The sequence below is a fragment of the Lolium rigidum genome, chromosome 4, assembly GCF_022539505.1.
Source record: "Lolium rigidum isolate FL_2022 chromosome 4, APGP_CSIRO_Lrig_0.1, whole genome shotgun sequence".
NCBI classification, from domain to species: domain Eukaryota; kingdom Viridiplantae; phylum Streptophyta; class Magnoliopsida; order Poales; family Poaceae; genus Lolium; species Lolium rigidum.
Genome location: NC_061511.1, coordinates 75,879,025 through 75,893,425, shown reverse-complemented (window position 1 = coordinate 75,893,425; position 14,401 = coordinate 75,879,025).

Genomic DNA, 14,401 nt, shown 5'->3' with positions numbered 1-14,401 from the left:
GCGTCGAGGCCGCGCGCGCTCGTTTAATAGGAGCATTCGCCGATCAAGTTGAAACCGTTTAATAAGATCATCATCCACCTGTCAGTCGTGTCACTTGAGCCAGGGCTCTGGCCCCACAGGTCATAGTCAGACCGCGTGAAATTTTCAACTATTTCTGACCTGATGATGGTCTCGTGTTTACGGCAACCATGGCGTACTGTTTGGGCTGTACGCAATAGCACGATTTGCTAAGTGATCAAGTGGTTAGGAGGAGCGCTAATTCAAATTAACGAGATCGAGTTCGTGATGCGCATGAAGGAGCCAATGAAGGGGACACGATCCAGGCAGCCTCCGGGTCAACCAGGGCAGCCACGAATGGACCATTGGATGTGGCGTGTTGCGTGGTGCACTTTTCATTCATTCCTTAAATAAACGGTTGTGTACACTAAAAAAAACTATGTCGATCTAGAAAATAGGAAAATATGGACGAGGCCTTCAAGATGCAAATTCTTCGTTTGGCTAGTCTTGCAAAATAGAGTTTAGACGGCGGATCGATTGGAGCACCGTGGTTGGCCAACACTATTAGGAAAACCCTTATAGGTGGAGCTTAGTTCTGTGGCGCACCATTAAAAATGCGCCACAGAAAGTTATTTTGTGACGCATCAGGCAAGCTGCGCCACAGAAATAGCTTAGTTTTGTGGCGCACCAGGGAACCGTGCGCCACAAAAACTTAGTGGGGCCCACACCCTGTCACCACCAATTATTAGTGTAGGTATTTCTGTGGCGCACATGGCGTGCCTGCGCCACGTAACTACTCGCTTCGTGGCGCACTTGCTTCGGTGCGCCACGGAAGTAGTTGATTCTCGTGGCGCACTTGTTCTGGTGCGCCACAGAACTAAGGGAACTTATATCATCCCGTGCCCTCCCCCGCCCACGCATGTTCACCTCTCTTCCGATCCGTACCGCCTCTCCCCTCTCCCCTCTCCTCCGATCCGTACCGCCACGCGCCGCCATGGTCGCCGCCGTCGCCGTCGCCGCCGCCTTCCTCCGCGAAGGCCGCATGCCGCCACGCTCCTCCCATCCCCGCCACCTGCAGCACAAGCTGCCGCTACGGCGAGGAGGGGCCGCCGCGAGGAGTGGCCGCCGTCGCGTCAAGGTGGAGGAGCCGCCGCGTCCCTCCTCCTCCTCCACCCCTCGCCGTCATCTTCAACCTCCTCCTCCACCCCCGTCGTCGGTGATCTCTCTACCCTCCCCTCCCCTCCCTCTTAATTCCTCTCCCGCGCGAGCACAAGGTGCTCGACGAAATGCTCGCGTGCTCGCTCTAGTTGTGCTCGTCGTTGTTGTTGCTGTGCTACCGGCCGATGTTGCTCGTTGATGTGCTACTCGGATGCAATCTATCTATCTATCCTAGCTTGCTCGTCATTGTTGCCTGTCATTGTCCTGGTGAACTATTGTTGCTATTGCTTGTGTGTGCATGCTCTAAATGGTCAAATGATCTCATGTGCTAGTGATTTACTTACTGGCTCATTGCTCATGCCTTTTACTTAATGTCCTATGCTATTGCTATGTCTCTGTAGCATGCTGGAGGGTTTTAGTGATGTGCCTTGATGCTTCCATAGCATCCTGGTATGATTGTTGTTGCCAGATAATTGGATGAACTGCTTATGCAATAATGATTCCTTTGATGTGTTATTGAAGCTTGGATGGAAGCCAACTAGTGTTGGGTACCCTAGCTTTGTTTTGAACTCAACTGAGTAATGAGAAATTTCTAATTCTTGTTGGCTTGGATGAATTTGTTGTGCTCAGTGAGGTTAACTATTAATCTTGATGGCTCATTAGTTTTCTGGACCCCAAGTTTTCTGGACCCCTGATCATTTACTTGATGGATTCTTGTGAGCTTATGGTATGCTTATAATGCTCTGATTAGTGGGGATGCTTACTCGGATCATGTGCATATAGTTCATATAGTTCCCTAAAAATAAAGAATGCTCCCCGGCCGGATGCTTGATGTCTTAGCTCAGCCAATGATGCAAAGGCTGAGGCAAAAATTTGGATAAGAACAGATACTAAAATGTGTGATTTAAATGGAATGCTTATGATGGTATACTAAAATAGTGTTGGAGATATGCCCAAGAGGCAATAATAAAATGGTTATTATAATATATCTTTGTGTTTATGATAATGTTTACATACCATGCTATAATTGTATTAACCGAAACATTGATACATGTGTGTTATGTGAACAACAAAGAGTCCCTAGTAAGCCTCTTGTATAACTAGCTTGTTGATTAATAGATGATCATGGTTTCGTGATCATGAACATTGGATGTTATTAATAACAAGATTATGTCATTATATGAATGATGTAATGGACACACCCAATTAAGCGTAGCATAAGATCACGTCATTAAGTTATTTGCTATAAGCTTTCGATACATAGTTACCTAGTCCTTTCGACCATGAGATCATGTAAATCACTTATACCGGAAAGGTACTTTGATTACATCAAATGCCACTGCGTAAATGGGTGGTTATAAAGGTGGGATTAAGTATCCGGAAAGTATGAGTTGAGGCATATGGATCAACATGCAGTGGGATTTGTCCATCCCGATGACGGATAGATATACTCTGGGCCCTCTCGGTGGAATGTCGTCTATATTAGCTTGCAAGCATATGAATGGTTCATAAGAGACCACATACCACGGTACGAGTAAAGAGTACTTGTCAGGAGATGAGGTTGAACAAGGTATAGAGATACCGATGATCAAACCTCGGACAAGTAAAATATCGTGTGACAAAGGGAATTGGTATCGTATGTAAATGGTTCAGTCGATCACTAAAGTCATCGTTGAATATGTGGGAGCCATTATGGATCTCCAGATCCCGCTATTGGTTATTGGTCAGAGAGAGGTCTCAACCATGTCTGCATAGTTCGCGAACCGTAGGGTGACACACTTAAGGTTTGATATCGTTTAAGTAGATATGGAATATGGAATGGAGTTCGAAGTTTTGTTCGGAGTCTCGGATGGGGTCCAGGACATCACGAGGAGGTCCGGAATGGTCCGGAGAATAAGATTCATATATAGGAAGTCATATTCCAAGTTTGGAAATGATCCGGTGCATTTATGGCAGGTTCTAGAAGGTTCTAGAAAAGTCCGGAAGAAATCACCATGGAAAGTGGAGTCCCGGAGGGACTCCACCTTGCATGACCAGCCAAACCCTAAGGGGTGGAGTCCCAGGTGGACTCCACCATAGGTGGCCGGCCACCCCACCTAAGGAAAAGGTGGGAGTCCCACCTTGGGTAGGATTCCCCCCTTGAGTAGGTTTCCCACCTATGGGAGGTTTTGTTGTTGGGGTCTTATTCGAAGACTTGGACTACAACTCTTGGGGATTTCCACCTATATAATGAGGAGGAGAGGGAGGGGGCAGCCACTCTTGGCCGCACCACCTAAGGGCTGCCCATGGCCGGCGCCCTAGCCACCCCCTCTCCCCAAACCCTAGCCTCTCCTCCTCCACATAATACTCCCGCAGCGCATAGGCGAAGCCCTGCCGGAGTTCTCCACTACCACCGCCACCACGCCGTCGTGCTGCCGGGATTCCGAGGAGGATCTACTACTTCCGCTGCCCGCTGGAACGGGGAGAAGGACGTCTTCTTCATCAACACCGAACGTGTGACCGAGTACGGAGGTGCTGCCCGATTGTGGCACCGTGATCAAGATCTTCTACGCGCTTTTGCAAGCGGCAAGTGATCGTCTACCGCAGCAACAAGAGCCAACTCGTGTAGGCTTTGGAAATCTTCAAGGGTGAGTCTCGATCATCCCCTCGTTGCTCCCGTCTTCTAGATTGCATCTTGGCTTGGATTGCGTTCTCGCGGTAGGAAATTTTTTGTTTTCTATGCAACGAATCCCTACAAATAGAGATATTCACATTAGGGAATCATGTAAATGAATGCCACTGTGGTATCCTTTGAAGAAAATGGGATGTTTCTGATGGTTTAAAAGACTAGGTGATGCTAGGTTATTAAGTTGGCTGTCAAGGTTGGTTTTATCTCGGTTAAGTTGGATAGGCTATGTGTTCTTGCTTACTTATGCATATCCATCTCTACTCGGATTGACTAGCTCGGGCTTGGCCTCTCTTCTTACAGCATCACTTGGTTACTACCAAGTGAAGAATAATCCCTTATGGTACCCCGAGCTTTGTTTTGAACTCAAGTGAGTAATGATAAATTTCTATTTCTTGTTGGCTTTGATGAAAATAGAGATATCCACAAGTAGGGGATCATGTAAATGAATGCCACCGTGGTGTCCTTTGAAGAAAAAGGATCTGTTTCGATGGTTTTAAAAGGCTAGGTGGTGCTAGGTGATTAAGTTGGCTACCAAGACTTGTCTCATCTCGGTTAGCTGGGATATGCTATGTGTTGTTGCTTCTTTAGGCATATCTATCACTTACTCGGATTTACTTGGTTCTTGATTGGCCTCTCTTTTGCCAGCATCACTTGGTCTATATACCAAGTGATGAATAATCCCTTTGGAGCATCTGCTCCATGCATGCTATGTGTGTTTGAGCATCTTGACTTATAGCACCATGGTTGCTGGTTTGGTGGTGTTTTTGTACTTGCCGATGATTAGATGGTTGGTCGATCACTCGTACACTCGGGGGTGGAGCAAGTGAGCCTGGTGTGATGGCACAAATATCAATATCTTGTGCATCCTACCCGGCCTCACTTACTCCATCCCTGGATGTTAGTATTTGTTTCGACCAACAAAATATGAGGCATTCCATTTAGTTCATACTAGCTACTTCTTAATTGCATTGGCCTTTCTTCCATTTTAGTGCCGATGATTAAATTGTTCGGTCACTTGTACACTCTGGGGTGGGGCCACTGAGCCTGGTGCGATGGCACAAATATCAATCTCTTGTGCATCCTACCCGGCCTCGCCGACCCCATCCCCGAATGTTAATATTTCTTTCGACCAACAAAGTATGAGGCATATGATATCTAGTTGAGATACCACTTGGCTCTTTCTTCCATTTTAGTGCCGATGATTAGAATGTTTGGTCACCTATACGCCGCAATATACTTTGTAGACGGGCCCCCTTTCCCCGGCCGCCGTTCCGTGAACGAGTCTTTGACGAGACAACAACGCCGACCTGCCTCTCCGGCGCAGAACCACGCCAGTCCCAGCCGCCTCTCTTGTGGCCGCGTCTCCCGCGCCCTGCACTCTTCGCCTTCTTGCCCGGTGAACAATAGACTGATTGTTGGAATAAGGAAGCCGATGACGGCTGATACGTCCAATTTGCATCACTATTTTATATCATAATTTGCTGTTATTCATTGATATATTTCATATTTGGATACAATACTTATGTTATTTCATCTATTTTGCATGTTTCATCATTATTGGAGGATCAAGCACCGGAGCCGAGGATTCTCGCTGGAAAAAGCACCGTCGAACGCATTATTTCGGAAGATCAACCGTGGAAGGAAATTATACCAAAAATCCTATTTTTCAAGATGACGAAGGAAGCCGAAGGAGGAGCCAGTCGGACCCGGGGTGGGCCCAGACCATAGGGCGGCGCGGCCCATGGCCCGGCCGCGCCACCATGTGGTGTGGGGGCCCCACAGCCCCTTTCGCCTCCTTTTCTTCGCGAAACCCTTCGTCCCGAAAACCTAAGCCACGCGAGGGTACCTCGCGAAGAGTTACAGCCGCCTCGCGGGCGGAGAACACCAGAGAGAAAAGAGCTCTCCGGTGGGCAGGAATCCGCCGGGGAAATTCCCTCCGGGAGGGGGAAATCGACGCCATCGTCACCGTCATCGAGCTGGACATCATCTCCATCACCATCATCATCATCATCATCTCCACCATCATCAACGCCGTCTCCACCGCTGGACATCGTCACCGCCGTAGCAATTTGGGTTTGATCTTGATTGTTTGATAGGGGAAACTCTCCCGGTATCGATCTCTACTTGTTGTTGATGCTATTGAGTGAAACCATTGAACCAAGTTTATGTTCAGATTGTTATTCATCATCATATCACCTCCGATCATGTTCCATATGATGTCTCGTGAGTAGTTCGTTTAGTTCTTGAGGACATGGGTGAAGTCTAAATGTTAGTAGTGAACTATGGTTGAGTAATATTCAATGGTATGATATTTAAGTTGTGGTGTTATTCTTCTAGTGGTGTCATGTGAACGTCGACTACATGACACTTCACCATTTATGGGCCTAGGGGAATGCATCTTGTATTCGTTTGCCAATTGCGGGGTTGCCGGAGTGACGAAACCTAAACCCCGTTGGTATATCGATGCGAGGAGGGATCGCAGGATCTCGAGTTTAAGGTCTGTGGTTAGATTTATTCTTAATTACTTTCTTGTAGTTGCGGATGCTTGCAAGGGGTATAATCACAAGTATGTATTAGTCCTAGGAAGGGCGGTACATTAGCATAGGTTCACCCACACAACACTTATCATAACAATGAAGATTATTTAGCCGTATGTAGCGAAAGCACTAGACTAAAATCCCGTGTGTCCTCGAGAACGTTTGGTCATTATAAGTAAACAAACCGGCTTGTCCTTTGTGCTAAAAAGGATTGGGCCACTCGCTGCAATTGTTACTCTCGCACTTTACTTACTCGTACTTTATTCAACTGTTACATCAAAACCCCCTGAATATTTGTCTGTGAGCATTTACAGTGAATCCTTCATCGAAACTGCTTGTCAACACCTTCTGCTCCTCGTTGGGATCGACATTCTTACTTATCGGAAATACTACGATACACCCCCTATACTTGTGGGTCATCAAGACTATTTTCTGGCGCCGTTGCCGGGGAGTGAAGCGTTATTGGTAAGTGGAATTGGTAAGGAAAACCTTTACTGTTTGTGCTGATTTTATTTCTGCCTGTCGCTATAAGTCATTATGGAGAGATCTTCTCTTCAATTTTTATTTGGGAAATCTACTACTACTGCAACGGTAGTGGATGAGGCGCCAGGTGAGGAAGTGATACCATATAAAATACCTATGAAAATTATTGAACGCGTTATGGATAACCGCTATGAAGGGGATGGAACTGTCCACCCTGGAGATCATTTATTGTTCTTACATGAATTATGCGGTTTATTCAAGTGTGCAGGTATTGCTATGGATGAAGTGAGGAAGAAACTATTCTCTTTATCGCTGTCCGGTAAGGCGGCGCATTGGTATAAATTACTGGATAATGGGGATTCTCTTGAATGGAATGATATTGTGCCCCGGTTTTATTCTAAGTTCTATCCTCCAAGTGAAATCCATAAGGATCGGAATCGCATATATAATTTTTGGCCTCATGATGGAGAGAGTATTGCCCAAGCTTGGGGAGATTGAAGTCTTTAATGCTCAAATGCCCCATTCATGAGCTTCCTGGTAATGTTATTATTGATAATTTCTATGCAAGACTTTCTTTTCAAGACAAGACCTTGCTGGATACTTCTTGTTCTGGATCATTTACACGCAACAAAGAAGAGTTTAAAAGGGATCTTCTTGATCGGATCCAAGAAAATACGAAGGTTGGGAGAACGACAAGGATAGAGAATCAGGTATAATTTATGATTATAAATGCATTGAAGCTTTTATGGATACTCGATAAATTTCGTAATATGAGTGCTACATATGGTCTTGATTCTCAAGTTGCTACAAATCTTTATAAAGCTTTTGCCTCTCATTATGAATTGCCTAAGAAGAATTTTGATAAGTATCATGAACCGTATAAAGATAAAATTGATTCATCTATTAATAAATGCTTTGTAGTTGAAACTGCTGATCATGTTATTCCTGAAGCTTATATTGAAAAAACTCCTTTCCCTGCTAAAATGAAGGAGTACTCGTTATAAATAGTGCGGTTCATAAAAGTGAAAAGAAACCCGTAGAACCCGAAGAACAAATAAAAGTTGAACCTGCTCGTTGCAATAGTTAAAGATCTTGTGACCGAAAATGTGGAGGATGGTCATATTATTTTCTGTGAAGATGCTTCTAATATTGTTTCACATCCTAATAAACCCAAACAAGCTAGTGTTCCTATGCTATCTGTTAGAATTGGTGATCATTGCTATTATGGATTATGTGATATTGGTGCAAGTGTTAGTGCTATTCCTTATGAGCTTTACACGGAGATTATGCACGAAATTGATTCTTGTGAACTTGAAGATATTGATGTGGTTATTCAGCTGGCTAATAGAGAAACTATTTCTCCAATTGGTATTGTTCGAGATGTGGAAGTTCTATGCGGTAAGATTAAATATCCTGCTGACTTTTTGGTACTTGGTTCTCGCTTGCTAGTGATTATTGTCCTATTATTTTTGGTAGACCTTTTCTAAATACTTGTGGAGCTATTATAGATTGCAAGAAAGAGAAAATTTTGACTAAATTTGCTGGTGAATCTTATGAGTTTAACTTCTCTAAATTTACCAAAACTCCTTATAAAGCTGATTTGCCTAGTGATGATTTTAAAATGGAGCAGTGTGCATCTATTGTTCTTGTTCCTAACAATCCTTTGCAGCAACATTTGGAGGATAGCGAGAGTGAAGTTTTTAGGAAAGAAAGAGATGAGCTTGAGGAAATTTTTCTTCGCCAACCTATTCTCAAGCATGATTTACCGGTGGAAGATTTGGGTACAACACCGCCACCAAAGGAAGATCCTGTTTTTGATTTAAAGCCTTTGCCCGATAATCTTAAATATGCTCATATTGATGATAAGAAAATATATCCTGTTATTATTAGTTCTAAGCTTTCAGAGATTGAGGAAGAAAGGTTATTGGAAATATTGAAGAAGCACCGAGGAGCTATTGGCTATACTCTTGATGATTTGAAGGGGATTTCTCCTTCTATTTGCCAACATGCTATTAATATGGAAGATGATGCAAAGCCTGTTGTTGAACCTCAGCGTCGTCTAATTCCGAAGATGAAGGAAGTGGTAAGGAATGAGGTATTAAGACTTCTTGAAGCTGGTATTATATATCCTATTGCTGATAGTAGATGGGTTAGTCCTGTGCATTGCGTTCTCAAGAAAGGAGGAATGACTGTTGTGCCTAATGATAATGATGAGCTCATCCCTCAAAGAGTAGTTGTAGGGTATAGAATGTGCATTGATTTTCGGAAAGTTAATAAAGTTACTAAGAAAGATCATTACCCTTTACCATTTATTGATCAAATGTTAGAAAGATTGTCTAAAAATACTCATTTTTGTTTTCTTGATGGTTATTCTGGGTTTTCACAAATTGCTGTTAAAGCTAAAGATCAAGAGAAAACTACTTTTACTTGTCCCTATGGAACTTATGCTTATAGACGCATGCCTTTTGGTTTATGTAATGCTCCTGCTACTTTTCAAAGATGCATGTCTGCTATTTTTCATGGCTTTTGTGAGAGTATTGTGGAAGTATTCATGGATGATTTTTCCGTCTATGGGAATTCTTTTGATAGTTGCTTGCGAAACCTTGATAAAGTTTTGCGAGAGATGTGAAGAAACTAACCTTGTTCTTAATTGGGAGAAATGCCACTTTATGGTTAATGAAGGAATTGTATTGGGACATAAAATTTACGAGAGAGGTATTGAAGTTGATAGAGCTAAAGTTGAAGCAATTGAGAAGATGCCCTATCCTAGGGATGTTAAAGGTATTCGTAGTGTTCTTGGTCATGCTGGGTTTTATAGGAGATTTATTAAAGATTTCTCCAAGATTTCAAAACCTCTTACTAATCTTCTTCAAAAAGACGTACCTTTTGTTTTTGATGATGATTGTAAGGAAGCTTTTGAAACTTTAAAGAAAGCCTTAACAACTGCTCCTATAGTTGAACCTCCTGATTGGAACTTACCCTTTGAAATTATGTGTGATGCTAGTGATTTTGCTGTAGGCGTTGTTCTTGGATAGCGAGTAGATAAAAAACTGAATGTTATTCATTATGCTAGTAAAACTCTTGATGCTGCTCAAAGAAATTATGCTACGACTGAAAAAGAATTATTAGTCTGTAGTCTTTGCTTGTGATAAATTTAGATCTTATATTGTTGATTCAAAAGTTACTATTCATACTGATCATGCTGCAATTAGATACCTTATGACAAAGAAAGATGCTAAGCCGAGGCTTATTAGATGGGTACTTCTTTTGCAAGAATTTGATTTACATATTGTAGATAGGAAAGGTGCTCGATAATCCCGTTGCCGATAATTTGTCTAGATTGAAAAATATTGCTTATGATCCCGTTCTCGTTAATGATAGTTTTCCAAATGAACAATTGGCTGTAATAAAGGTGAGTTCGCGAGACGAGTCCTTGGTATCGTCGATTATGCTAACTTTATTGTTTCCAAGTAGTTGCCTCCAACCTTTTCAGCTCAGCAAAGGAGGAAATTCTTTTATGACTTGATGCATTATTTCTGGGATGACCCACACCTATATAAAGAAGGAGTGGATGGTATTATGCGAAGATGTGTTCCCGAATATGAACAACAAGAGATATTGAGTAAATGTCATGGTAGTGCTTATGGAGGACATCACGCCGGAGAAAGAACCGCGCAAAAGGTTCTACAATCAGGTTTTTATTGGCCAACTCTCTTCAAGGATGCGAGAAAGTTTATTTTATCTTGTGATGAATGCCAAAGGGTTGGTAATATCTCCAGACGTAATGAAATGCCTATGAATTATACTCTTGTTATTGAACCGTTTGATTGTTGGGGATTTGACTTTATGGGACCTTTTCCGTCTTCAGAAGGTAACACTCACATACTTGTTGCTGTTGATTATGTTACTAAATGGGTGGAAGCCATACCTACAAAAAGTGCTGATGGTGAGACCTCTTTAAGAATGCTTTTAGACATTATTTTTCCTAGATTTGGAGTGCCTAGATATATTATGACCGATGGAGGTTCTCATTTTATTCATGGAGGTTTTAGAAAAACTCTTGCTAAGTATGGTATTAATCATAGAATTGCTTCCGCCTATCATCCTCAAACTAGTGGTCAAGTAGAATTATCAAATAGAGAGATTAAATCTATTTTGGGAAAGACCGTTAATAAAACTAGAAAGAATTGGGCTAGTAAATTGAAGGATGCACTATGGGCTTATAGAACTCGCTTATAAAAATCCCATGGGAATGTCACCTTATAAAATGGTTTATGGGAAAGCTTGTTATTTACCTTTAGAACTAGAGCACAAAGCTTATTGGGCGCTTAGAGAGTTAAATAAAGATCCTAAACTTGCCAGTGATAAGAGGTTGTTGCAATTGAGTTCTCTAGATGAATGGAGAAGTGAAGCTTATGAAAATGCTAAACTCTTTAAAGAGAAAGTTAAAAAATGGCATGATAGAAGGATTATCAAAAGAGAATTTAATATTGGGGATAAAGTCCTATTGTATCGGTCTCGTCTCGGATTCTTTGCGTGGAAATTACTCTCGAAATGGGAAGGACCATATGTTGTCGAGGAGGTGTATCGTTCGAGAGCAATTAAAATTAGCTCTCTCCAAGGCAATGCTACGCAAGTGGTGAATGGACAAAGACTCAAGCATTATATCTCGGGTGATTCCTATAATGTTGATGTTGATATTATTCAAGTGGAAACACCGTGAGGCTTTCATCAAAAGGCAAATTGATAGTCCGCCGTAACTCGACTTTGAATAGGTAACAAGATCTGGTAATGAAAAGTACGCAATTTACTTTCCGAACAATATTTTTGCTGTTTTTGGAAAATATGAAAAATTACGAGTTCGAAACGGAGTGGAAAGGACGCACGAGGGCGTGGCACCATAGGCCGGCGCGGCCTGGCCAGGGCCCGCGCCGCCCTATGGTTTGGCCGCCTCGTCGCCCCTTTCCGACTCTGGTTCGATTTGGTACTTTCCGTTTGTCGTGAAAAATTTTGCTATATAATCCCCCGGACCCCTGGAGGTCCGTATATCATTTTCTCGACGTGCTTTGTTTCGAGCTGTTTCTGCCAGGATCTGTTTTCAGTTTAGAAGCACCATGGTCTCCAAGAACAAGGACGTCAAGGAAGAGGATGAAGAAGAGGTGGAGGAAGATTCGCGCGCACACCCGCGTGCTACCATCGCAAGCATCAAGGTGGTGGACAACCCTTTTAGTGCAAACAAGAGCGCAAGAATTCGCACTGGAGGAGCGGTTCCACGTCATTACCTAGCTCCGAAGACATCCTTATCAGGCACTCATCACCCCTTCCACAATCTAATTTTCAATAATCAAATTGAAGGGACTCCCAAGGCAGCATTGCCTAGCCAGTGGGATATAGATCGCTCTAACACCGCAGAAGGAGGGAGCCCGAGGTCGAAGAGTGGGGAAATAACTCCAAGAGTTGGGACTCGCCGTCGGACAGACTCCTTAACCGCGTCGAGCACAATTCGGAGATGATTCGCAATCTCATATACAGGATTGATGAGCTTCAGGAGCTTATTGAGAAGCTTGTCCGGAATTCATCACCACCATCGCCAAAGGAGTAATTCATCATCGGTATTGGCATCCCCTTGGTTTGTTCCAAGCTTGGGGGAGTGCCGTGGTATCACATTATCACTATCTTTTACTTTTTATTGTCAAGTAGTGTCATATCATGAGTAGGGAAGTTATTATATAAGATGGGTTGCAGTTTGGAAGTATCTCTCCTTTAGTTGGTTATCTATGTATCCCTTGGTGTGAGTTATCGTTATGGAATATTAATGAGAAGTCTTATCATTTACATATTGCACATCTTATTTTAGTTTGCAATTTCTATTATATGATTTACCTTGTTGTTAGTATTGGTATCACTTTGGGAGCATTGAATAAATCTATTTGGTTTTGGCAAACTTAGCATTGGTCAATAGCAACAACACTTTGAGGTTTAAGTAGAAAAGAGAAATACATGTAGTTGTTTCATTGTCTTTCTTTCTTGTTAGCTCATAGCTTATTATTCTGAAGTTAAGATTGTTTGTGCTTACAAGGAAGATGCATGATTGTTTCTATCATATGTATATTTGTTTGTTTCCCTCGACTCTTATGCTTGCTAATTAACCTTGCTAGCCAAAGACCTGTACTGAGAGGGATTACTTCTCGTGCATCCAAACCTTAGCCCAAACCTATGCCATTTGTGTCCACCATACCTACCTACTACATGGTATTTTCCGCCATTCCAAGTAAATACTTCATGTGCTACCTTTAAACAATTCAAAACTTAGTATCTCTTATTTCTGTCAATGTTTTATAGCTCATGAGGAAGTATGTGGTGTTTTATCTTTCAATCTTGTTGGGCAACTTTCACCAGTGGACTAGTGGCTTCATCCGCTTATCCAATAATTTTACAAAAAGAGCTGGCAATGGGATTCTCAGTCCCAAATTAATTAAACTAAATAGACACTCCTCCATGGTATGTGATTGATGGACGGCACCCGAAGGATTCGGTTAGCCATGGCTTGTGTAAGCAAAGGTTGGGGGAGTGTCATCATCATAATAAAACTAAAATAAAAAGGCACTCCTTCATGGTATGAGATTGTTGGCGTGCACCCGAGGATTCGGTTAGCCATGGTTTGTGAAAGAAAGGTTGGAAGGAGTGCCACACAAAATGAAAATAATATGGGAGCCGCTCTTTGAAGGTTTGTCTGGCAAGGGGGTTAGAGTACCCGCTACCAGTCGTTGACAACAACAAAACACCTCTCAAAATGTTACTTTTATTATCTCTATATGATTTCAAAACTGAAAAAGCTCTAGCACATGATTTAATCCCTGCTTCCCTCTGCGAAGGGCCTGTCTTTTACTTTATGTTGAGTCAGTAAACCTATTTCCCTCCATCTCAAGCAAGCATTTGAGTAGTTGTGATCAAACCATTATATTGTGATTTGCTTCATCATGTCTTTTATTCTTCCTTGTTTAGTACAAGTTTTATCTGAATGAATATAGCTTTGCAAGTTATCAATGATCATGAAGAGACCATTATGATTGAGTATGCAAGTTATGCCTTATAAACTTTAACATGAGAGCGCTGCTCAATGAGATAAATATAATCTGTTAATTGTTCTCTGACCAAGAACGAAGTTTGCCATCACCAATTATGATTTCTTATGCACCTTTATTTGTGATTACCTTATACTTGTTTCAAGTTGAGTTATATGAGGAAGTTGTTTACTAGAATATCTTGTGTGAATGAATATGATGCTTCTTGTCCGTATTTTATTTATCGACTATTCACTCCATAAACACGTGGTCCTGTTTCATCGAGTTCGGTCTCGCTTGGGGACAAGCGAAGTCTAAGCTTGGGGGGTTGATACGTCCAATTTGCATCACTATTTTATATCATAATTTGCTGTTATTCATTGATATATTTCATATTTGGATACAATACTTATGTTATTTCATCTATTTTGCATGTTTCATCATTATTGGAGGATCAAGCACCGGAGCCAGGATTCTACTGGAAAAAGCACCGT